Genomic DNA, 23,463 nt, shown 5'->3' with positions numbered 1-23,463 from the left:
CTAAACCCTACAAAATGGTCATGTTGACCCAACTCAGTCATAACGGGTCAAACTCGGTTCAGGTTACTTTGGGCTAGACCCGGACTCGGATCGGGTCAGGCATGCTGGACTCAGTACCGAGTCAGATCGAGTTCGAATCATGTCTATTTCAATGTCAGGTTGGTTCAAATCGACCCTGACTGGGGCCAACTCGACTCGATGCCCAACTCTAATCACAAATATATTTTATGCAAAAGTTTTAAAATGATATTTCAATCTTAAGGAATTAATTTAGCTACTGAACTACCAACTTCCAACTTGATATTAGTCTGATGAAGCATTCATCCAATGATTCCCATTATGTTTTTGGCAGAAAAAGAAAGAAAGAAAGAAAAGCAAACGAAAAACAAAAAACTTGTAGGATCCAATGAACACTCAACTGATGAAGTTCTTTTGCTTGATGAATGTGAATCATTGCTCCATTTTCAGATGTATGTTGATTCACCACTAACAAGATGGTTAGAATTATCAAACCATGGTAGTCTTTGATGTAATGAATGGCACATATAGACTGTGCATACCAATAAGTGCAATTACAACTACTTCTCCATCTGGAAACATGGATTGATAGCCGCTTGAGAGGAATTCACTTCTTTTGTTGAAAGAAATATCAGCAGAGGTTGGCAGGGAGGGTTAGTACGGAATGGTGTCAGAAAGCACAGGTTTACTGGGCCCACGCGCAAATAGATCCTTGTCCATTGCATGAAATCACACATTCCCCATTAGTGTAGAGTATGTGCGACATCTGAGCCTTATGATAGCTGAGCCATAGTTCTTAGTTCTTGTGACTCAAAACAAGGCCGTTTCACTCAGGTGAGCAAAAATGTGCAAGAAAAATGAGTGGCCTAAACAATTTTAGAAGTTTTTTTTTTTCTAAAGAAGAGAATTTGTTAAAATAAGAGATGTTATACACTAGAAGTAATTTTATAAGGTCAACAGACGGATTTATAGGCCAATAACGTCCAAACTTCATGCCTACACAATGGTTGGTTTGCATCTTAGACCCTTGCATTGTATTGGCATGCGTGCATGCATGTAGATGGCAAGGCTCCAAATGCATTTGGGCATGGCATTTGCAAATCTTGGAAAGCAACCTGAGAAGAAGTTCCCAGATTTTTAATCAGTTGATGAAATTATTTATGAGATTGGATCTTAAAAATCAAGCCGTTCCACATTCAAGTAGGTCACCCTGCACAAAAGCAATAGAGATTTGCTTGTTTTACAAAACACTTAACAGTGAGTGAAATGGATCTCAAAAGTTGTGACCACGCATATGATAAAATCTTGGATCTCATCCTAATAAATTCCGGATGTCCCAACCATCAGTAAATGGAATTTTGATAGAATATTTTAGCGATTTACATTCAACTAAGAAATCAATGGTTTTGAGTCATTTAGCATGGCCAATCTAAAAATCCATGAATGTCAGGTGAAGTCATCTGATCATCCCTTCTAGCAGCCCTATTGGTCAACGAAAATTGACTAGCCTCATTCATAATTCTTTTATTTATTTTTTCCTTTTCTTTTCTAAGGTTTGCTAGAAAATATCCATACATGTGCAAAAGGATGCATTTGTGCTCTAGTAGTTGAATCAGATTCTAAATAGGTGTTCTAGGTATTCTCCCTTATAATATCAAGCTGTTTCGGGCTATATTGTTCGTGGGTGATACTGATACATATGGTGTGATTTACCAGATTTAGACTACTTTAAATCTTGGTTTGGCATTATTTTCAATAGCATGCAATGGCAATGGTCAGATCAAAGGTTAGTTTAGGTTAGGATTTTGAATGGTCAGGCTGGTCATATTCAAAATTTTGGTTTTTCTAGGACTGGTCTGATCAACGCATTGCTACCTCTAATTTTCAATGACCCAAAATGTTTGATTGTGGGCCTTATCATGGCTAGAGGTCATATTATTAGAGTGACCATAAGTTGATTTTCAAATTGTTGATTTTTCTAGGTCCAGGCCCAACCTATAGCTAGTCTTAATTTTAAAAGACCCAATTTTTTATTTTTATTTTATTTTTATGGTGAGCCTTACCATGGATAGAGGATTCTCAACAATACTCCCAAATTGAAATGTTTGACATCCTAGATTATTTAGAAGTTAAAGAGACTGGATATGTTCAAGGAAAAAGAGTTAAAGGTCATATTATTAGTGACCATAAGTTATTCCAAGTGAATTGATAGCCAAAACCAATTATGAACATCAGAACTAATGACGAGAATAACAAGCCAAAGAAATAAAAGAACTTGTGTGTCATTCATAGCCACTGCAAGAAGAAATATAGCCATTATTTTAGCAAATAGACAATGAAATGTCTGTGGAACTTGATAGATGATCGACATCAGTTATTCAAGGGTTTGTGCATCTAAGAGCACTCAAGATATGAAGTGCATCAATGCGCCTAGGTCAACCTTAGGTTATATGCCTATTTGTAACATCTCAAATTTTCACAGCCAGAGTTAATACTTGTGCCTGAGAAAATCGGGTGTTAATAATTGAATGAATTGTATGATTTAAAAATTGCATCATATTTTTTTTTCCATTCACATCCAGTTACATTTATGAAGGTAACCATTCATAAGAATAAAATCGATTGTATTTATTATTTCATTAGAGTAAAAGAATTCAACAAATTATCAAATTCCCTCTTAATGGGAGCTTGTCACATTATCGAGTTCGCAGCAAAAATATAAATAAAATTAAGTCGTAAAACTATCATCTTACTCATTCAGTGAAATCTTTCATAGAGAGATGGTTCTCTAGGTCTTCAATCTATACATCACTTGCATCATTTGTACGGTTGAAGAGAGTCAACGCCCTACTCATAGTGATGGTTATCTTTTAAGATTAGCAATAATTCAAGAGATTCATAAAAGCATTGTCAGGGTTCTGATACATCTTATACTCCACCATTGCAAGAGGTATTAGTATGTGCAACCAATATATATATATATATAATGCATGTCCAGTAAAGTGTATGCGGCTTATCATACACAGTGATCATCATAATATGAAATATAATTTTTAGGAAACCCGACTATGAAAATTCACCGACGTGTGATTACCTCAAGGACAGCCGACGGCTAAAATCCGTCGGCATTGACCTTCTCCGACAGCTTTTAGCCGTCGGGCAGGCCGTCGGAAAAGTAGCCATGGGCATTGCTTACCGACGGATTTAAACCGTCGGTGTTTTAAAACACACTCCTAACCAGTACTCTCCACTTGAAGCTTATTCAAATGAGTCCGTTGAGAAAAAAAACCAGCTCACTGTCCGAATAAAGCAAAGATCTTTCTATCCACCATCAAGTATAAATTACCAAACTTTCCAATAAGTGGCTCACAACCTTCGCTATAAAGAATGATTCGAGCTCAACCAGGCTAGGGCCGTGGAGGGATCCAAGCAACAGTAGTCTGGGTGTAAAGGTATTTTAAATTGATCATAATGATCGATAGTCCTTGACGATTATGTGGTCAATCGACGGATGGTTGGATTTGAGTGTCCTTGTGAAGATACAAGATTCTTGGCCTGGCTGTAGCTGACATCTCGGCCACGGTGAACTGTAGTGTTTTTGATTGTCAAAACCCGTCGGCGTTTCTCATTAAATTATAAAAAATAATAATGAAAATGAATTTCTTAATCAATGCACACGTCCAAAACTAGCTGTACCCATTTCTCCTAAGCCCCGGACCAACCACCAACCTAAAACTAGCCATACCCATTTCTCCAAAGCCCCAAACCAACCAACCTATTTGAAAAGGCGAGTCTACACAAGAAACGGAAGACAAGCTAGCATATACTGCTGAAAGATGGCATCCATATGTACCACCGCTGGTTCAAACAAAAAGAATGACATTTCTTTCATTTGATCCTCAAATGATGCATCAAACAAAATAGGAGAGTGGAACCGTACTCTGATTGGTCACCAACACTTTTAAGAGTACCCCATGGAACACTTGTCATTGCAACCATTTCAGTATCAAATTTAGTTTATAGACCATGTACTAATGGAATCGATGCTTTTGTGATCACCACTAAGAACTTATCCTGCAGAATTACATAGAAATTTCATGCACGTGAATTGAAGAACTTGTGCAAACCAACATGAGGTGGCAATCCTCCCATTATGAGATGGTTAATTACCTACACTTCTGACATATCAATCTTCTCTGCAAAATGAGAATCAATCATTTTTGAAACATTTTTGGCCAACTCACCAGCCTTTTAGGAGAAAAAAAAAATGATAGTAAACCAAATAATGACCATTAATAGGACTGCTTTCAAACACTAATTTGCTGAGGAAAAGAAACTCAAGGACTCAATTGGATTCACTGCAAACATACTTGGGGGCACAGCATTCTCCAGATGCATGATCTTGCATTTGGAACTACCAATCAGGCAGCCAAACTGGTTACAAGCTGTGCTTCTAAAGGCGCACACTGCTGAAAGTACCATGCAAGTAGACAAGGGGAGGTTTTCAGATTATTTAGTTGCAGAAACTAACCTTCACCCATTTTGCTGTGGATCCTATCTGCAAGCATGAGGAAATGAACACCATGAGGAGAAATCCATAGAATGGAAGCACAACTCAACATGACAAACCAAATGTAAAGGGAAAATTTTAGCAGAGAGTCTTGTTGCTTACCATTAGTGGTGGCAGGCTGAAATAGAATATCATTAGTATCCACTTAATAAGTACCAGATAGCCATTGATGCAGGTTCCATTAGTATCCACTTATAAGTACCATAGGCCAGTCAATTGGCACATATCAGGAGACGATGATTTCAGATGATCTTCGAGATGGGTGCTATCTCAGATGGGCCAGGGCCCAACCATAAGCTGTGGTATATTGTCAGGAAGTTCCACCCATGTGCTGACTTGCACTCATCCACCTTGGGAGTCGATGTATATTGTCAGCCCCAGCCCCTCCGCAGGCTTCCACATGTGTGGACATGGCAAACATATGAGATAAACAAGACCTCCAGGTGAACACACCTGATTTATATAGTCTGAAGTACTGCCAATTGGCCAGTTCAACTCATGTTCATTCACTATGCATAATCCCATGAGGCCCATAAGCAGAGATGCTCAGTTGAGTGAAGCATGGATGGGATGGGTCTGTTCCACCCCTGGAAAATACAATCACTTCTAAACACAATAAATTACTTCAAACAATAGAACCATCACATCATATATTTAGCTATCTTGTATAACTATAAATAAAACATAGCTGAATCCAAGATTATTAGAAACACTATTTAACTTGAGTTTGGTTCAATAATTTAGTGAGGCCTCGATTACCATTCATGCTAAAGTAAACTATCAACTATCAAGTATTTGCTATAACTGGATCCAATGGTATAAAAAAAACCCACAGATGTAGTGTATGATGTATAGCAACAAAGTGTATGGTTCCATTTATTCCTCAAAATACATTTGTATTATCCAATCTTATGTCACCACAATATGTAATTTTTTATTCAGTTAAAGAATTGTTCAGCATAGTGTCATCATGAAGAAAAAATGTAAAGCAAGCAAGGTGGAGTTCCTAATGTTCTGAGAACTGATGTTCGAGGTTACAACTTTGAAATTAAGCTTGAACAGGAAAGCACCAAAAAGACAACAGATTATCAAGGGAATAGAATGAACAGCTTTTATCACATATGAATGCAAAGCTGCCAATGCATCTGTGAATAAGCATAGCTCTTACTACTAGTATCCAATTATTGTACAAGACGCTGATTACAATTGCTGCATGTTGGAGTATGTATATGTATGGAATAACACACCAGATGCTTAAAGATTATAAAAACAATTAACCTTTGTTCTTTAGAATCAAAAGGGTAGGAGCAAAGAAGAGTATCCTTAGAGACCTTACCGCAAATCTCAAAAGAAGACGTGATTTGCCAACACCAGAATCTCCAATACGCAAGAGCTTGAACAAATAGTCACTGCAATAGAGAAAGCCCATTAGATGCTTTTCTCCATAACTTGGTTCAAGTTGCAACAAAATAAAATATACATACATATATATACGTTCTCATACACATGTATATCAAAATTAACTCCTGCTTTTTTAAAAAATACCTTTGCCTCACCAAGCCTTATAAAACAAGTAGTATTCCCTATTTTCTTATAGGGATTCAAAGGGAATTGCTGTAGATTTGTGACCCACATTCCAATAGACGAGCGAAAGATTTGGGATATTCATATGGTGAGGCCAATCATGAGAATGCCCTAATCCAAACCAGGATGGTCTGCTAATCAGGTGGTATACATGTGTATGAGAAAAATGTACAAGAAAGCACAACAATATAAGTATGCCAGTGGTCTGGTTGATGATTTGTCCAGCTTAATTTTTGGACTGGAGCATGTTGATAGTGGGTCCAGATGATGGTTACACAGAGAATGAAAAACATGTGTGGCATCCAGGCTTGGACAAATTCGCAGTGGGCCCCACCAATTGAAATACACCAGCAGATTTGCATATTGAATACATGCATGATCCATGTCATTCATCAAGTGGTACCACATGAAAATGCCTTGCCAAAACAAGCTGGTGTTCATCAAGTCAGCCACACATCCTTCAAGTATAGTCCACATGGTAAATGTATCTGCCAGACTTCAGGTTATGACATGTTCACAGTGGACCCCACATAATGAATGGTTCAGGCTTTGCACGTCTATATTGGCATAAACAATGTGAAGTGCTTACAATTTCTCAGTATAAAATATGAGAAAGCTATTTGTAGATGGGCCATTCAAGAACCAAAAATAAGCATCACAATTGTTCCAACATTGCAGATTCAAAATGATAAGCACTTCACATTACATATTCATCACACTTCTTTTATTATTTTTTATTTTATTAGGTACAACAGATTCAAAATGCAACAAATTTATCACTGATTTTTTAAATAATAATAAAAAAATGCAATAAATGAATGAAGTGGATTAAGGTAATCTCTGCATAAAATAATTCTGTTATAAGTTTGCTAAATTCATTCGTAACAGTTTCTTATGTTCTCTGTCGATGCTTGCAATTTGGTTTTGGTATAAATCAAGTAAAAATGGCCTTTAATCCTTTATGCATACAATCTGCAAGTTGCCGCACACTTGTAGAAGTGGCTAGACATACCATGCTAGTGCAACTGTACACAAGTTGCTGCACGCTTGTAGAAGCTGGTTGAGAACAAGAAATCCATCTATTAAAAGAAGAAAACCCAATTCCCATAAGAATCCAAATCCCAAAAACCCTCGTCAAAACAACTCTAGATGTCAAGCAATCACATTGCTTACTATGAAATGTTATACATAGAAAATCAGCAACCAAGAATAATAAAACCAAAAGTGCTTCTTACTTAGGATCTTAAATCAATGGATCTTTCAATTTGTACCTGTGGAAAACATATATATATTTTTTAAAAAAAAAAAAAAAACCTTTAATTTTTGTGCAGGAATAACAACTATGAAGAATACAATTAGAGTATTCATGTTCACAAACAAGAATACAATTAGGCCTCCATGCATGCATGTCTCTGTATGCATTACAAATGTTTGAGTCTCTGTATTGACTTGCGCATGCATAAATAGATGTGCTAGAGTCTAGACTACTGTGTGATTCCCACCATCTTTTAAATGTTGACTAATCCGCGCTACACATGGCAGACATTTTTATCAATCCAGATTGTCTGAATCATGGGCCCCATTGCGAGTATGGGTAATCATGTGCTAGAGTCTAGGTCTTAATTGATGCACATGTATGCCCAGTCTACAGCAGATGAGTCACCACCATTCAAGAATGGCTGGAAAACACACAGTATTCTATCAGTAAATAAATACACAGAGATCTTCAGAGTACTGACCCCACCAGCTTCAGATTCAACAAAACATGAAAAGCGTGGTTCACCATGAGATGGAACAGGAAATTCTGGTATAAGTGGCGGGGTGGAGATTGAAACTTTTCCCCCAAAGTGACTCCTTATCAATTCAACTACACTGCAAGAAAACAATTGGACTGCTTAGAAAGACATGTCACAAAGCTGAGAATTAAAAAAGTATTTATCATTTTAAGAGGGAAATCTGAATCTGACCAATTCAAGCCTGTGTATCAGTAAAATCTCCAACAGTGACCACAGCCATATTGTGTAAATGGTACCATATATTATAAAATTGCTTGACCGTTTCAGAAGAAACTGTTCGAATCACCTTTTCCAACCCAATAGGAATCCGCTCAGCATACTGCAACCAACTAGAAAATTTATAATAATTTACCATTATGCTTACTACTTCAAGATAGATCTTCAAAAAAGCATTAATTTAAAGCAGTGGAACTTACAAGCGATTCATATTAATCTACACCATCTTTATCCTAAGAAATGCAATATGCTCTAAAGATGGAACCAGTTATATCAACGCCTACATGTTGAGAATACCAAGCAGCAGCGTATTAATGATTCCTAGTACCAAAGAAACATGCCATCATTCCATACCTGTAAATTTCTACCTTTTTTAGAAATTGAAATGCCTACATGCGCTTGTGCTGAATTTATAAAAAAAAAACGAATTCTCAAGATTCCCATTTCAGCGCTTGTCAAACAGAAAATTGCAGGTTTTGAATTATTTGGATGGTTTTGAATTAACAAGATTTGGTAATTTGATGTAAGGAATGAAGAAAAATGCAATTGAGAGAGAGAGAGAGAGAGAGAGAGAGAGAGAGAGAGAGAGATGTCTTTTTGATTTTTGTGAGAGTTTCTATTGATGAACTAAAAAGCTGTCCTAAAGCTCCACCAAATGCAAGTTCCCACACCTTCAACATCTCATTTTGGGTCATGAGCAACTGATATTGTTGTTGAAGCTGCTCAACCGTCAGTTGGGCATCAAGTACTTCTGCTTGCCGTTGATTGATTTCCTCAATCCAGCTACAAAAACAGAGCGCCCATATGTGATATGCTACATTTCGAAAGGTATTGTTTACAGGCAAGTACAATCCAATACAAAATACACATTAATATACTCATAATCTGTGCATGTATCTTTTTTTTTCCTTTCTTTTTAATGGTACAGAAATCAGAAAACCCAAAGCCAATTTACCTTTGCCTGGTCTGAACAGATCAAAACCAAACATGTCATTTGCGGCAAAGCTCTTCCTAGGAGGATACTTGAAAAGAATCTACAATGACCAAAAAAAAAAAACAAAACAAAACAAAACAAAACAAACAAACAAACATGTCAGTTGTGGCAAGGACAGTTTTGGAGAAATGTAAGTAAAAATTCAGATCCACAAATAACCACTCTCAACTCAAAACCATGATAAACCAATAAGCATTAAAGAAAAGTGAATGCATCATTCTGAGGGGAAAATCTGAAAGAAGTGTCGTTTGAAGAATAAACCACATCTGCAAAATATGAAAACATAAGAGTGCTCACAAAAGAAAAAAAAAAAAAAAAAAACAACAGTGCTCACCCAAAGCCAAAACTGATATAACTCGGACCAAACCAAATTGTGTTGTATGGAACAATTTTTAAAACCTTCCCATAAGCACAAACATTTGACACAGAAATGATTGAAAATCCTCGTTAGAGTCATATCCATGCATGGAGAAGCCACTTGTACAAGAATTCAATGTAGTTGTGTGTGTGTGTGTGTGTGTGTGTGTGTGTGTGTGTGTGAGTATATATATATACCCAACTATGTACTGATGCAATAAGATTAAACAGAGATGAACCAATATTTCACATGGAAAAAATAGCAAAGAGTACCCAAAATGTACCAATGAAAGCTCATATAGTGGGACCTAGAATGGAAAGGAGAAGCTTAAAATGTTCACAGAGTGTGGAAGATCACAATACTTTAAAATTTGGACCCTTTTCAGTGTCATGGACTGTTTTTGCATTTTTTTTTTTATCATAACCATCTATTTGTACATCTTCCAAGAAATGCTTAATTTGCAAAACTAATTAACCCATTTAGGCTATTTCATGATGTGAAGAACAAAAAAGAATGCAGGTTAAACAAACCAAGAGCCAAATGGAGATTATTTAATCCCCTTAAAATCTTGAATAGTACAAGTATCTGAAGTAGATGTTTTCACACCCAAACTCACAAGTATCTGATGCAGATGGATTTGTAGCCACAGTGGCGCATTTGGATGCTCAATTATATTGTATTGAGATAAATAAAGAGTGAATTTCCAAACTGGCCATGACACCATTCTAAGAAGCCCAAGTTGCAATTCCACACACGCCATTCCAAACATCATACATATTCTACTATGAAATGGTTGGTTTTTCTGAGCAACAACATTCTCTGGACAATTAAGTTTACAATGTTATGATAGTAGGAAATGCACATCGTTATGTAAGGTTATATGATGATCAAACAATGGGTGGGCCATAACAAATCTTATTGATGTTAAGTGAGACCATTAACAAAGTGGGATGTATTATCTGCGAACACGGGCTGCAGCAGATGCAATAAAATTCAATGTGGATAACTCTGTTCTCAAGGAAAAGGCTAAGGCAATGGATGATGATCTTGAAGCCAAAAGGGCCCTGGTGGTTTACTCCTTGGAAAATCAAGAAGAATGTATGGCCTGTGGAAGTTAAATAATATTTCTCTGAGTAATATTTGTAATATTGTCCATTATGAATCAATCTTTATGCTGAGGCTGATGGCAGTAATTGTGAAAAGTCCATTATGGTGGGAAGTGGGTTTGGTTGAATAGTTCATGCGAAAGATCTTGCAGAGGATTTGTACAAATGAGCCCTGTTTGCAGTGTGGGCAGATTTGGTTGATCAAATGTGAAGGCCAACCTGCCTCGATTTACCATAACATTCTTGTAAATTTATTTCAATATTATAGCACTACAACAAGTATTGCTCTTTTATGCAAAAAAAGAAAACAAAATCAACAAAAACGATACAAGTTTTTTTTAAAAATAAATAAATAAAGTAACAAAAAAGAGGGGTGAAAAGGAAAAACAGAGACAATCATAGATCCAGAAAACATAAAACACCCTGATTATATCTCCTAGCCAAAAAATGTAGGCTCTTTCACTCCTTAAAAGCCTTTTTGTAGACATTCCATGCCTGAGGAGCAGAACAACCTAATTTTCAGGGTAGACTCGTGGGCCCTGGAATACGATCTAATCAGTTGGATGCAGAATCTGGACCTCGCATGCATGTGCCCACGTGCAGATGTGTAGGGCTCTGTGTGCGTATGGATAATGCAAATTCAAATGAAAAAAAAAAAAAAAACCATTTTCTCATTCTAACCTTCCGAAATGCAGACCCTATCTCTAGATCTAGCAAATCTCCATGAAAAAGGGAAAAAAAAATATCCATAGAAATGAATTCAAACGCCTTGAGTCAATGAGCTTATTGATCAAACGCATAGTTCAAAAACGCAAATAAACATGGAGAAATAGAATCATGTGGAGCAGTTCTCGTAAGCCTATAACACAAAGGTCAGCAGGTATCAAAAGATCATGAACGGGCCTTTCTGCCAAACGTTTGGGTGCTTGCAACATCACAAGAAGAAAAGAGAAAAAGCAATGACAGATGGAAGGGATTCTGGAATAAAAACAGCAAGAAGAGGAACAATCGGCGAGGAAAATAAGGGATTTCGATAGAAGCCACACCGTACATCAATTTCTAAACATTCTTAAAAGAATGAAATTCAAAAATGATCTCTAAATAAATCTCATTGAACCACAACACATGTTTAAAGTAGAGATCGGACGTCCACCGTTACTTGGTTTCAGCTACAGCTAAAAACCTTCGGTACCGACGGCTTTTAGTCGTAGCCAAAACCTCCCCAAGTTCGTTGGCTTTATCCTGTTTTTTGGTAGTGAGGAGATGTCCTGGAAGTAAGAGGCTGAGATTCACGAGTGTTATCCTTGTCTCCTTGTTGTTTGATTGTACTTGTATGTTATGTTTCTGATTAAGTGATGTCACACGCATGACGATTTACTTACATTGATTATGCTCCATGCTAACCAACCCACGAAATTACATGCCGACCAAGAGAGTCGCTACCCGTAACGCATTGCATCCATGATAAATATTTGAATCATTAGTTGTGATACCTCTAACACATCACTTGCATCAATAGAAAAATAAATTGAATAATGAGAGTTTTCGATTTCCAAGACACATGCCCAAGCCAGAGATAGTACAATGCTAACGTAATAAAGAAGAAGAGTAGTAATAAGCTAACTCAGCAAAAGAGAATGGCAGCAATGGCTAACTCAACAAAAGAGGAGAGTAACAGGGGCTAACTTAACAAAAGAGAAGAGTAGCAATGACTAACTGAACAAAGAGGACAGTAGCAAGGGCTAACTCAACAAAATTGGTAGAGGAAGGGACAAGGCCTGATTTCATCGCCTCTCTTAAATTAATAAAGATCACGCATAATTAGGTTCATACCTTAACCATAATTCCCAAGGGATAAATAATTAATAGTGATAAATCAAACAATTACAAGGAGAGAATCACAGTAACATAAAGCATGTAAAAAGCAAGATAAATTAAATCAACTTAAATCAAGATAAGCTTAAAGGAATTCCTCACCTTAGCTCTAGATCTAAACCCTAAGTAAATATCCATGTAAGAAAGCTTCAACATAAAAATCTTCCACATGAATCATGACATCGCTTGAGCAAGAGGAAGACACTATACATATGGAGAAGGAAGAGGGCGTCTAGGCTTCTCCTTCTCCTTCTCTTTCTCTTTCTCATTCTCTTTCTTTCTCATTCTCTTTCTCTTTGGGCGTTGGAAACTGGCGTGTGAGTAGAGAGGGGAATGCACACCCCTTTTAAAATGAGTAAGCGTATGAGAGGGGTGTGTTTCACATCTTACTTGAATTGGGTTTCTCTAATTTTTCCTTTTCTGGCAATCTTTCTTTAAATTTAATTTATCCACTGTGTCGGGATTATCGAATATGGCCGGGATATATGATTTTCTTAGTAATCCGAAATTTATATTGGCCTATCTTGAAATTTCTCTTAATGGGTGTCAAAACGAATTTGATCTCAATTAATGGTCTACACTTCATGATCATGACCTAATTTTGAAAAAAATGTGTAGTCAGGATATGCAAACAGTTGGATAAAATTTAGTGGTTAATCGATGGTGAAAAAAAAACTAAATCTAAAATTTCACCTTTTGTACCAAAATGAAGAAACTGGCTTCAACCTTCAACAGTGTAAGATCATAAATCGAGGCCTAAATTTCGTATAACCTTGTAGTTATATGAGACCAAAGTCCAGTATAAATTTGAGTTGCGATGGACAGAAGGAAGTGGTTAAATCTGAAGATCTAGATTTATAAAGAGTTGGTAAGCCTAAGGATAACTTTGTGTATAAGGAAAAGCCTACCAAAGTGGGATCTTCATATTTCACACTTGGTTCATATTATGGGCAATCTAAGTCATTTATATGAAGGGCAATATTCTACTACAACTACCCATGAGGTTTCTTCACTCGATGGATACCAAAATCAACGGTTACAGGATTGATTTGTTAATTGGGTCACTTTTATAATAATCTAAGGGATGAAATGTGACATATATGGTTAATTTATGATACATATGCATAGTATAAAATTTCACATCAAACGGATCATGGGAGCCACGTGATCTAGAATTAAAAGGTCTAGGTTAATGGCATTTTCGTAATTATTGCTGATATGAGAGTTTTGTGAAATCTAATGTTTCTACATGGTTATAGGCATGTTTCTAAGTAATTCTTACAAAAGAACTTATGTCTAAATCATTATGAATAAAAAATTATTTTTCAAATTAACTAGGAGATGTACATATATCAATCAACATAATAGATGGTCAAATGACATATTAAAAATATAAAAACTTGATGGTTAGTACTCTAGTCATGTATGTGAGTGGGTGTACGGTCAGTTTTATAAATGGATGATGACAAGTGGGTTTTTAGAGTGATCAAGAGGCAGAACATGTATACCATTAGATTTAAGTGACTTGTTCACATGTGTCTTATTCTCAAATTGTAGTTTTAATGGTGAGTTAAGCATATTCATAGGTAGTGAAAAGATGAGCGGATCAAAATCTCAATTTGATATGTGTACAAGCGGATGCAAATATCAAGTAGTTAGTTTACTATGATCGAGTGGTCCAAACTCAAAGTAGATGGTTGGTTATGATGGACAAGTGAGAATACTTGGACATATGATGATCTTGTCTTAAAATCAACGGTCGAATGGCTTAATCTATAAATGAAGATCATTCTCAATGGTCGGATTCATGTTGGAGAATAGATGTAAAGTTAGGATTGGCTAAATCGGTGTCGTACACATGTACATACTAAGTTAAATTTTATGATAACATTTGAGAACTTTTAATACTTGGGTATTGAAAAGTTTGGGGTGTTACAATATTTAAGTTGTATAATGGGATACTACATAAAAGAACCCACAAAAATGTTGGGGCCATGGGAGTAACCTCAGAATTGAATCACACAACAATAAATAAACGCAAATAAAGAAATCACAGAGAACACACGATTTTTAGTGGAAAAATCCTTATAGGAAAAAACCACGACACAAAGCAACAAGCAATCCACTATGAAAACGAATTATAAAATATAGAATCAACTTACATATGGAAAAAAAAAAAGAAAATTCTTCACAAAACCCTAACTCTCATTTAGAGCAAGTTCTTCGTACCATAATCCCGTATTACAAACCCTTATAAAGAGTTACACCCAAATTAAGCAACAAATCACGCAATTATGCAAAACCGCACACGTCGTCGATCTAACCATCAATCAAGAAATTCTCGATTAATGGAGCATCCATGTTCAATCAATCGAAGATGTTTAAAAGTGTTTAAAGAGCTAATTTGATTTTTCTAAATTATCCCGATCAATCTAACTGAGATGGTCAATCGATCGAAACTACCAAAAATTGTCCGGCAAGCAAACTCATATATTTAGGGTATTATTGATCAATCAAACCAAACTGTTGATTGATCGAAATCCCCTATTCCAACATAGATCGGAGACACCGATTTCAACAATCTCCAACATGGTTTCAATCTTCATGCTTCATCGCTTCAAGTAGTTATCACCATCTTTAATCGTCTCTATCATAGTATCAAAATTGTTTTCACTTTTCGTACACACTACGTCTTCATTAAACCTTTGTCAATCCCAAAGAAGTATAATAGAATCTGAACTTCTTTACAAAAACCACCTTTATAAGCATATCCGCCAGATTCACGTTTACATAGATCTTCTTAAGAGTAACATTGCCTCGCTCAAGTACCTGTTACATAAAATGATGATAAACATTAATATATTTAGTTCAATCATGGTAAACCGAGTTCTTCGCTAAATTGATAACGCTTTCATTGTCATAATTTACAGGCACGACTTCCTTCTGAAAACCCAACTTATTCATGATTCATCTCAACCAAATACCTACTTTGAATGCCTTTGTCACTGCCACATACTCTGCTTTAGTTGTGGAAAGAACAACTATAGACTGAAGCTTCGACATCCAACTGATCGCTCCACTTATTAATACAAACGAGTAATGTTCAGTATCAAATATTGCATATTTCTCCCTATTAATACCTTGGTTTTATGAACATGATAATCTTAATCGATATATTTATTCATGTTTGTCTTGCAATGTGATTTTGAGAGCTTGAAGTGAATAAAGAGTGTTAAAAGTATGGACTTGATGCTCAATAATTGTCAAAGCAATGATTAATCTTGGAGGTCAAGATTGAAGATTTTAAGAGTCGAATATCTAAGGAAATTAAGTGAAGAAAGAAGAAAATCAAATTTTAAAAGTGTAAAATTTCAGAGTTACTGAACTTGACCTGTCGATGACATTAAACACACTTCGATGCCATCAAAGTAAGTGTTCGATGCCATCAAAGGATGATCAATCACATCGAGATTTTAATGAAAAATCAAGTTTGTTGCTAGACAATTGGGTGAAAAGTTCGATTCCATCGAAGGCAGTATTTGATGTTATCGAAGCCAATTCGATAACATGGAGAAATTCTAGATTTTCAAGCTCAACTCGCTGGACAGTTCTGGACCATTTTTTATTGCATTGAAGAGCTATTTGATCGGGCAATGACATCGAAGATCGGGCAATGACATCAAAGTCTACTCATGTAACACCCTGTACTTTTCAGTACTCGGGTGTTACCTGATAACCTAAATTATGGAATCACTCATCTCATTCTAGCCTAAATTTGATGATTAGAAGTAATCTTCATATATGGACGAAGCCATCCACTCGTTAGAATCCAAGGTGGGTCGTCATGTCACCAGATCCACCATCCATCAGGCCCATGATACTTAATCTGGCTATCAATCATCTGTTGACAACAACCAAACCATCAGATTATTGGGTCCACCATTTGTTGGGACCCAAAGCATCAAAGACACCTTCCTTCAAGTCCACAACACTCAATCTGCCGATCCACCATCTGATCATCACAATGAGACCACCTAATCATTTAATCAGTACCTAGATTCTTATTAGGCAATTGCTTGATAATTTAAAACAATTCAACATTAGACCTTAAAATCACCTATTAATTAGCTAGTAGTCCATATTACAAGCTCATCTAGCCACTAGTTGACCATCTAACCGTCCATTATGGACCATGAAGCACCTTGATCATCTGACCAACTTCTTGGGACTTTTGACCATTGGTGTTTGAATTGAAATCAATCCAACCATTGGGCTAATATGAATCAATAGAATGAGATAAGAAAACACTTGGCATGGCCCATCTTGAGTTTTGGACCCGCCTGATCTTTAATCGAAGACTCTGGTCAACTCTATTCAAGACAAATGGATGGAGTGAATTTTATTAGACATCATTGTGGTCCCCACAATGGCTGTATGTGTACACAACCTGATTGAAATGCATGCAACAAATAAACTAAAATAAATTAATAATAATAATAATAATAATAATAACTTATATTATGGATAATGCTATAATGAAGACATTAGAATTGAAAGTTCATAGAGGGAGCGGTCCTGATCAATCCAAACAATCTCCAAGATCGTTGAAGTCCAAACTTGAATCAATACAATTGCTAAATCGACCAAAATGATCAATTAGACACATAAATTGATAGATGTGGGCCACCTGAGTTTTTAATCTACCCCGTCTTTGATCCAAGACCTTAGAATAGCTGGCCAAAATAGACAAATGGAGTAGATCCCTCAAATACCTCATGGTGGACCCCACCTTGGGACTGAGCGTGTACACAGTGTGTACACTCGCCATGCATTGAACTGGTCAGTGACTCATATAAACGTTGACCCGATAAGACTAAAAAAAAGGGAGAGGTTTCCTCTACTTTTGTTCCCGCCCGAGCTCGATTTGAACAGGTACCATCTGTGCACGTCGACTATGACCCACCCTCAGCAACCATTCAAGAAATCTAAACCATTCATCAATCTCAGCCGGGACCACCAACCAAACCCATGGTGGAAACCAACAGAGATGATCACACCTACACCCATGAACTATGGCCAAACACGGAGTGGCGCTCAGAGCCATTGACGAGGAGAGGAAAGACCACGGCGCCTTGTTTTGCTAGCGGTGTCATTCGCCTTAGAAATAGTGGAAGCCACATCCGCACGATCCGTAAAAGCCGAGTCACCCATTTCTGCAAATGTCTATTCCCAGCCAAAAGGCGAAGGGAATATTTCCGTTTTAGGCTGGCAAGATCTCAACCATTCCACGCCATCTGGAAGGTTCTCTTGGATGAACCGGGACACTAAAGCTAGGGCTGCTGAGAGCCTAACAACAAAGTGAGAAATTGAAGAGATACTGGTGTGAAATCAAGACAGCGCGAGTTGTGCTTCATCTTAGTAAAAACAACATAATGATTAGCTCTCCTTTCACCATAGAGTGGACCCCACATGTGTACTAGGTGTCATCCGGACCATCCAAATGGCCTAGATCGTAGGATCATCCAACCAGTGTGAAAGCACCATGGCCAGGGATCCATCTTCCCCGATTTGTCTAGGTGAAGCATATTTCGAAGAGGTAACTCTTTCACTGATCCAAGCCATCTAAACGAGCTCCTACGGTGAGTTTCTAAGCCTTTCTTCTGCTAAATAGAACGTTAATCTTGGTGATTAGTTGTGGAAAGCTCTAGAAAAGGAAAAGCCTATAAATGGACAGATTCTATGGCGACCCTTTTTGAAATAGGAAAGGCAGTAAGAGACGGAGGGTGCACCGTTTCTTCCTTCCACACTGGTCAATCAGTTCGAGTCACAGTTCGAGCTGGGAATCTGGACTGAGTCCAGCCCCCGTCTGGTCGCAAGATAAGATCAGAAAGAAGAGAAAGGAGAAGAAGAGAAGAGAGAGAAGAGGTGCGGTTTGGCTTACTGCCATGTCTGGGCGATCCGACTGGCTAGAGCGACTCGGTGAACCACCTACTCCTAGCTGCTGGTTTGACCCCGTGTAGTGTGCCTGTCTCACCAAAGGAAAGGAGAAAGAAGAAGAAGAAGTAAAGAAGAAGGAGACATGAGAGATGGGACCAGTCGCCAGTCGACCGTGGCTGCTCACCGAGTTTGATTGATGAGTTAGATTGGTTGATGAAAATCTAACCCACTGCCGAGTCTAGACCGAGTTCGGTCCGAGTCTGGGCCGAGTCAAAACTAATCTATGTTGAGAAAAGAGAGAGAGAGTAGAAGCAGAGGAGCAGAAGGAAGAAGGAAGAGGAAGAACGAGAGAGGAGCATGGGCGCGGGCATCCCTGTCCCACCGTTCGAACCGCACTGAGTTGACTTAGTTCGACTGGATCTAAGTCAAATCGGCTTAGGCGTGCATTACTGGATGTATTCTAGCAGGAAGAAAGAAAGGAAAAGAGGAGGAAAGGAAGAAAGGGAAGGAAAGAAGAAGAAAGGAAAAAAGAAAAGGAGATAGAGAAGGAGAGAGAGTCCAGCTGAGGTGACTCATTGAGTCAACCCACTGTTTCATCGACGAGTCAGACCTTGTCGGGTCGAGTTTTGCAACTAAGTTGATGTTCGCCTCTTGTTATCCTTTTTGTTATTATTATGGTGTTATCATTACCATTAGAATAATTAATTTCTATTAAAATTATTATCATTATCATTATTAGATAATATTGCCATTACAATTTTGAGTTAGTATAATTATTAATATTAGTTTTTATTAAAATTTTATTTTATCATTATTAATTTTATTATTATTTATAACATGTATTAAACTCTTATTTTTACGATATTAGATATTGTTGGGAAATTAATACTAATTCGCAAAGTATCATTAGTAACATTATTTTATTCCTTATGCGAAAGGTTAGAATTCAATTTCTAAGACCTATACTTAGAGTTAAATGGTTGGATAAAGCCCTAAAATTTACATGATCTAAAACATTAAACTTTAATCCTAACCATGTAATTTCGTTACATTGTAATCTAACCACTTAAAGCATTCTAATTTTTGTTAAATCTTGATCCTAAGGTGTGTACAACTATCTCTAGCATTATTGGGAGATGAACCAACTCTTGAAAGGTGAGAATCACCCTTCAAGCTTTTCCTACGTTATAATGGTTATCTTAGTTCATTTATTTTACTAATTGCTTAATTTAATATTAATAGAAGATGATGATAAATGTTAGTTCCATTCGTATAATTCTTCATAGATGATTGATTGCTAGATTTAGAATTCAAGTATGATATCAAATATTCATATTTTGGTTTGAATTGAACACTTTATATATGCAAGTACTTTTGATATCGCATGTGACTTGTCTTACCACTTTTGATTTCTTTATGGTGTATTTAAAGGTCCTCGAATTAGTGGCCATTTGCGTAATAGATTAAATGGAATTATCTAGTGGCCCGAGTACCACCTCAGGCAGAAATCACAAAGGACCAAAACCTTTAGAATTAGGTGGGAATTAACTAGTGCTAAACTAGCTTATCTATGAAATTAGCACTAATCACTTTAAATATGATCTACAAGATCCAAACCATGCAGAATCATTACCGCCACATTACCTTAAAACTTAAGATCAATATCAAGTCTCGGTTGCTCTTGAGAGCGCTTTGAAACTCCGTATCAAACCTGGACCGCACGTTAAAAGTTCGATGACCGTGAAACTATACTGTTATGACTACCTTACTGGACTTGACTACCACCTCAGAAATCAAGTCTTAATTGTATCCATAAATGCACAACTTGAGCCCAGAGAGAAGTGTGTGAGAAACACGAATACCTTTAAGAAGTAAACTCAAACTTAAGTACAAACTTAAGTAAACTAAGTCATTCACTTGCAGGTCCAAATATAAGGATTTAGACCGTTAAAATCTGACTCAATTACACCCTCGAATTAGGAAAAATTTTCAACACATGTTAGTACACTTGTGGCCCTAATTGAGTACCGGTGACCGTTGAATTGAAACTGATCTTCCACGGTCGATCTATAAATCTGATCAGACCAAAAACTCAGCTTGACCTAGATCCAATGTCAGGGAGCTTGAGTCCGACCACACACAGAAGAAGAGCCACCAGAAGTGCTCCGTTAGGCTGAAATAAACGCCCTTTGGATATAACTTAAGTATACCTTGAGTCTTGGGCCTATATAAGGGCCTTAAACTCTCTCTCTCTCTCTCTCATCTCATATGAATTTGGGAAACCCTAGGAGAGAGAAGAAAGAAAAGAGAAGGAAAGAGAGAGGAAGTAAGAGAGAAGTTGGTGTAGTTCTTGGGATTTAATCCTACCACTCCACATGCTTATCTATCGCGTCTGTAGGGATATTTTGGCATTTTCGACAGCATACTTGGGTAAGAAAACCTAACCTTAATCTGTTTTAGGGTATTATACAGTGTTAGTGGTGAAATAGCTAACCTAATTCATGCTATAGGTTGTCATTCTGCCGTTGATAAAGACTAAGTGTTTAAAACGAATCCGTTACGTGTTTACCAGCGAAAGATGCAGACTATAAACGTTTAGGTTATGGTTTTCAAGGTTTTCAATGTCAGTAATGATTTATGACTGACTTGATTGCTATCTCATATGCTTAGATACGATGTTTCCCGTATATTACATATATATGTAAACTATGTTGATTTTAATACATTCTAAGTGTTTGTTGAAATGACTGAATGAATATGGATTCATGATTTATGCCTGCCATGTATATGGAATGTAAGAACATGATTGATGTGTATTAGACAACTCCTCGGTAAAAGGATTTACCCTATTATATGTTGAAATCAACATACGTCATGTATGTCGGTTATGTGTAGTCTAAGTGTTTGACAAAATACCTGAATGAGTTGTTGCTAGATAAACTGTAGTTAATAAGGTTGTTGAGATAGGATTCTCAACCACCTTAGCTATGTACATAAATTCCTTCAAGTAGCTGTAAATCTATATGGTGTGTTTGAGTAGAATAGGTATATGTAAAATGGCATGTTATATGTGTTTCATTGTATTTTCAAATGCTATCCATGGTTGCAATGGTTGTTAAGTGTTGTATGATTACCACATGTACATATTTCTTACATCGTAATGTGTTTGGGACTACGGTATAGTCCAGGCAATCGGTAATAGGTCCTGACTAGGTGGCTGAGGTTGTTTCACCACACAGGACGTGTTCGATGAATCCGAGCCGTACTTCGGTTGTCGACAGTGGTTAGGCCACACGGAGTGCTTACGCACTTCATGTCGATCAACTCGATGTGCGCTCGTACCAGTCGAGCTCGTCAAGTAACCCGATTGACCCAATGTATGTTCACCATGTATGGACGCTACTGCTTGAATCTAAGGTACCAAACTCACCAGTGAAAACCCGTTAAACCATGGTACCTTGATCCGCTAAGATTCATGAGCCGGGCATGGTGATATGAGACACCGTAGTCGAGCTGTCGGCCTACGCCAAGGTGACGAGCCCACCCGTAGTGACCAGTGAGCAACACCGCCTCGTGAGCTGAATACGGTGGTATGAGACACTGTATTCGAGCTGTCAGCCTACACTGAGCAGGTGATGAGCCCTTTGTAGTGACCTCGAGCATACTCTGAGACTAGGTTGAGGTGACGAGTCTTTCCGTAACAACTAGAGTATAAACTAGGCTTACATTGATCAGGTGATGAGCCCTTTTACTACATCACAACCCTGCACTTGGGGTGTGAACAATTTACTAGGACTGATGACCGTAGAATGGATCGTTGTTTGGGAATTGATATAAGGGAGGTACCTTAGCTTTCCAATCTTGCTGTATGAACAAACCTAAGTAAGCAACCTGGCTAATCACGTTCAGGCATTGCATTACATGTGCGTTTGGCGTAGCAGGTCGAGCACTGAGAAAGTGTTTCATGCCGCGATCGTGAGATGAAGTCGCTGAGGGAGCGCAGGCGAGGGCATGCATCATTGTTTCATATCATTCTTGCATTAACAAGAGTACTTAGGACCTGATTGTTGTATTGCGTTATCATTACTGCTTGACTGAATTGATAACATGTTAACATTTGCTTTATTGTTCCACTGAGTTGATTACTCACTCCCACGTTACGAGACGGTATTTTAAATACCAACCAGACCCTATTGTAGTTTCAGATGATGCCGCAACTTGGGAGGTGGAGCCGGACTTTGAGGATGATAAGGAGGCATTCTCATATATGCAGTATTCAGGCAGATTTCTATAGACCGTTCTAATTGGCAGGGCTTCAGGACTTATACTTGTAGTGGACCATCACTTTTGATATTTTGTATTTTGAAACAATACTTATAACTATTTGACCTGGCAATGCGCTTATACTTTGGGGACCTACAATGATTTATACGTTGTATACACTGATTATAGTCTTCCTCTTGCGTAAATTCAACTGTCCCTAGAGTATGATTTGCTGATTTAGTTTAATCTCATTCATGTTTTATGCACTAACATGGACCAAAGCAAATCATCATTATCTATGTTGTATAAGTGATGCGTTGGAACTCAGGAGTTGGGTACTTGCTCGACCCCTGATTTTCAGGGCGTTACAGGAGCCCCCAGGATTCGGAACCCTCAGGATTAGAACCCCCTAGATTTGCAATCTTCCTAGTGTGTCACATCTTTGAGATGGATTTGTTTGCCCTATGCGGCTCAATGTAATATTTTCCCTAAGTGGCTTTAAGGAATTGTCTTCATATAACCTCGCGATGATAAGTTCCACTTGTAGAAATATAATTGGCCACTAGTTGTGTAGGTTACCTTTAAAACATCATATTTATTAGTCTTATGAGTCAAGGATGGTGAAATGGGATACTATGCCTGAGCTGTCGGTCTATGCTGGGTGACCAACCCCCCATAGTGACCTTTGAGCTTTCCTAAATTGATTGTTTGAAATTGGAATAATAATGGTTGGGCTAATCATGCAT

At 37.4% G+C, this 23,463-nt stretch overlaps 2 long non-coding RNA genes across 3 annotated transcripts; both read right to left on the bottom strand.

Annotated features, from left to right (window-relative positions):
* Positions 1-3,812: 3,812 nt before the first annotated feature.
* LOC131253174 (uncharacterized) lies at positions 3,813-8,047 on the bottom strand. Of its 2 annotated transcripts, none has more exons than XR_009174992.1 (5): positions 7,912-8,047; positions 7,408-7,443; positions 5,920-5,997; positions 4,389-4,981; positions 3,813-4,266 (listed from the first exon to the last, which is right to left on the bottom strand). It is a non-coding gene; the product is annotated as an uncharacterized LOC131253174 (long non-coding RNA). The 2 variants fall into 2 exon arrangements; XR_009174993.1 differs by having other exon boundaries at positions 5,925-5,997; positions 7,912-8,041.
* Positions 8,048-8,155: 108 nt separating this feature from the next.
* On the bottom strand, positions 8,156-9,882 carry LOC131253175 (uncharacterized). Its single transcript, XR_009174994.1, has 3 exons — positions 9,140-9,882; positions 8,856-8,967; positions 8,156-8,297 (listed from the first exon to the last, which is right to left on the bottom strand). It is a non-coding gene; the product is annotated as an uncharacterized LOC131253175 (long non-coding RNA).
* Positions 9,883-23,463: the final 13,581 nt, after the last annotated feature.

This window comes from Magnolia sinica, chromosome 8 (genome assembly GCF_029962835.1).
Source record: "Magnolia sinica isolate HGM2019 chromosome 8, MsV1, whole genome shotgun sequence".
Taxonomy (NCBI): Eukaryota; Viridiplantae; Streptophyta; class Magnoliopsida; order Magnoliales; family Magnoliaceae; genus Magnolia; species Magnolia sinica.
The sequence above is the reverse complement of the archived record's forward strand: the minus strand, read 5'-3'. Positions and strand labels throughout refer to the sequence as shown.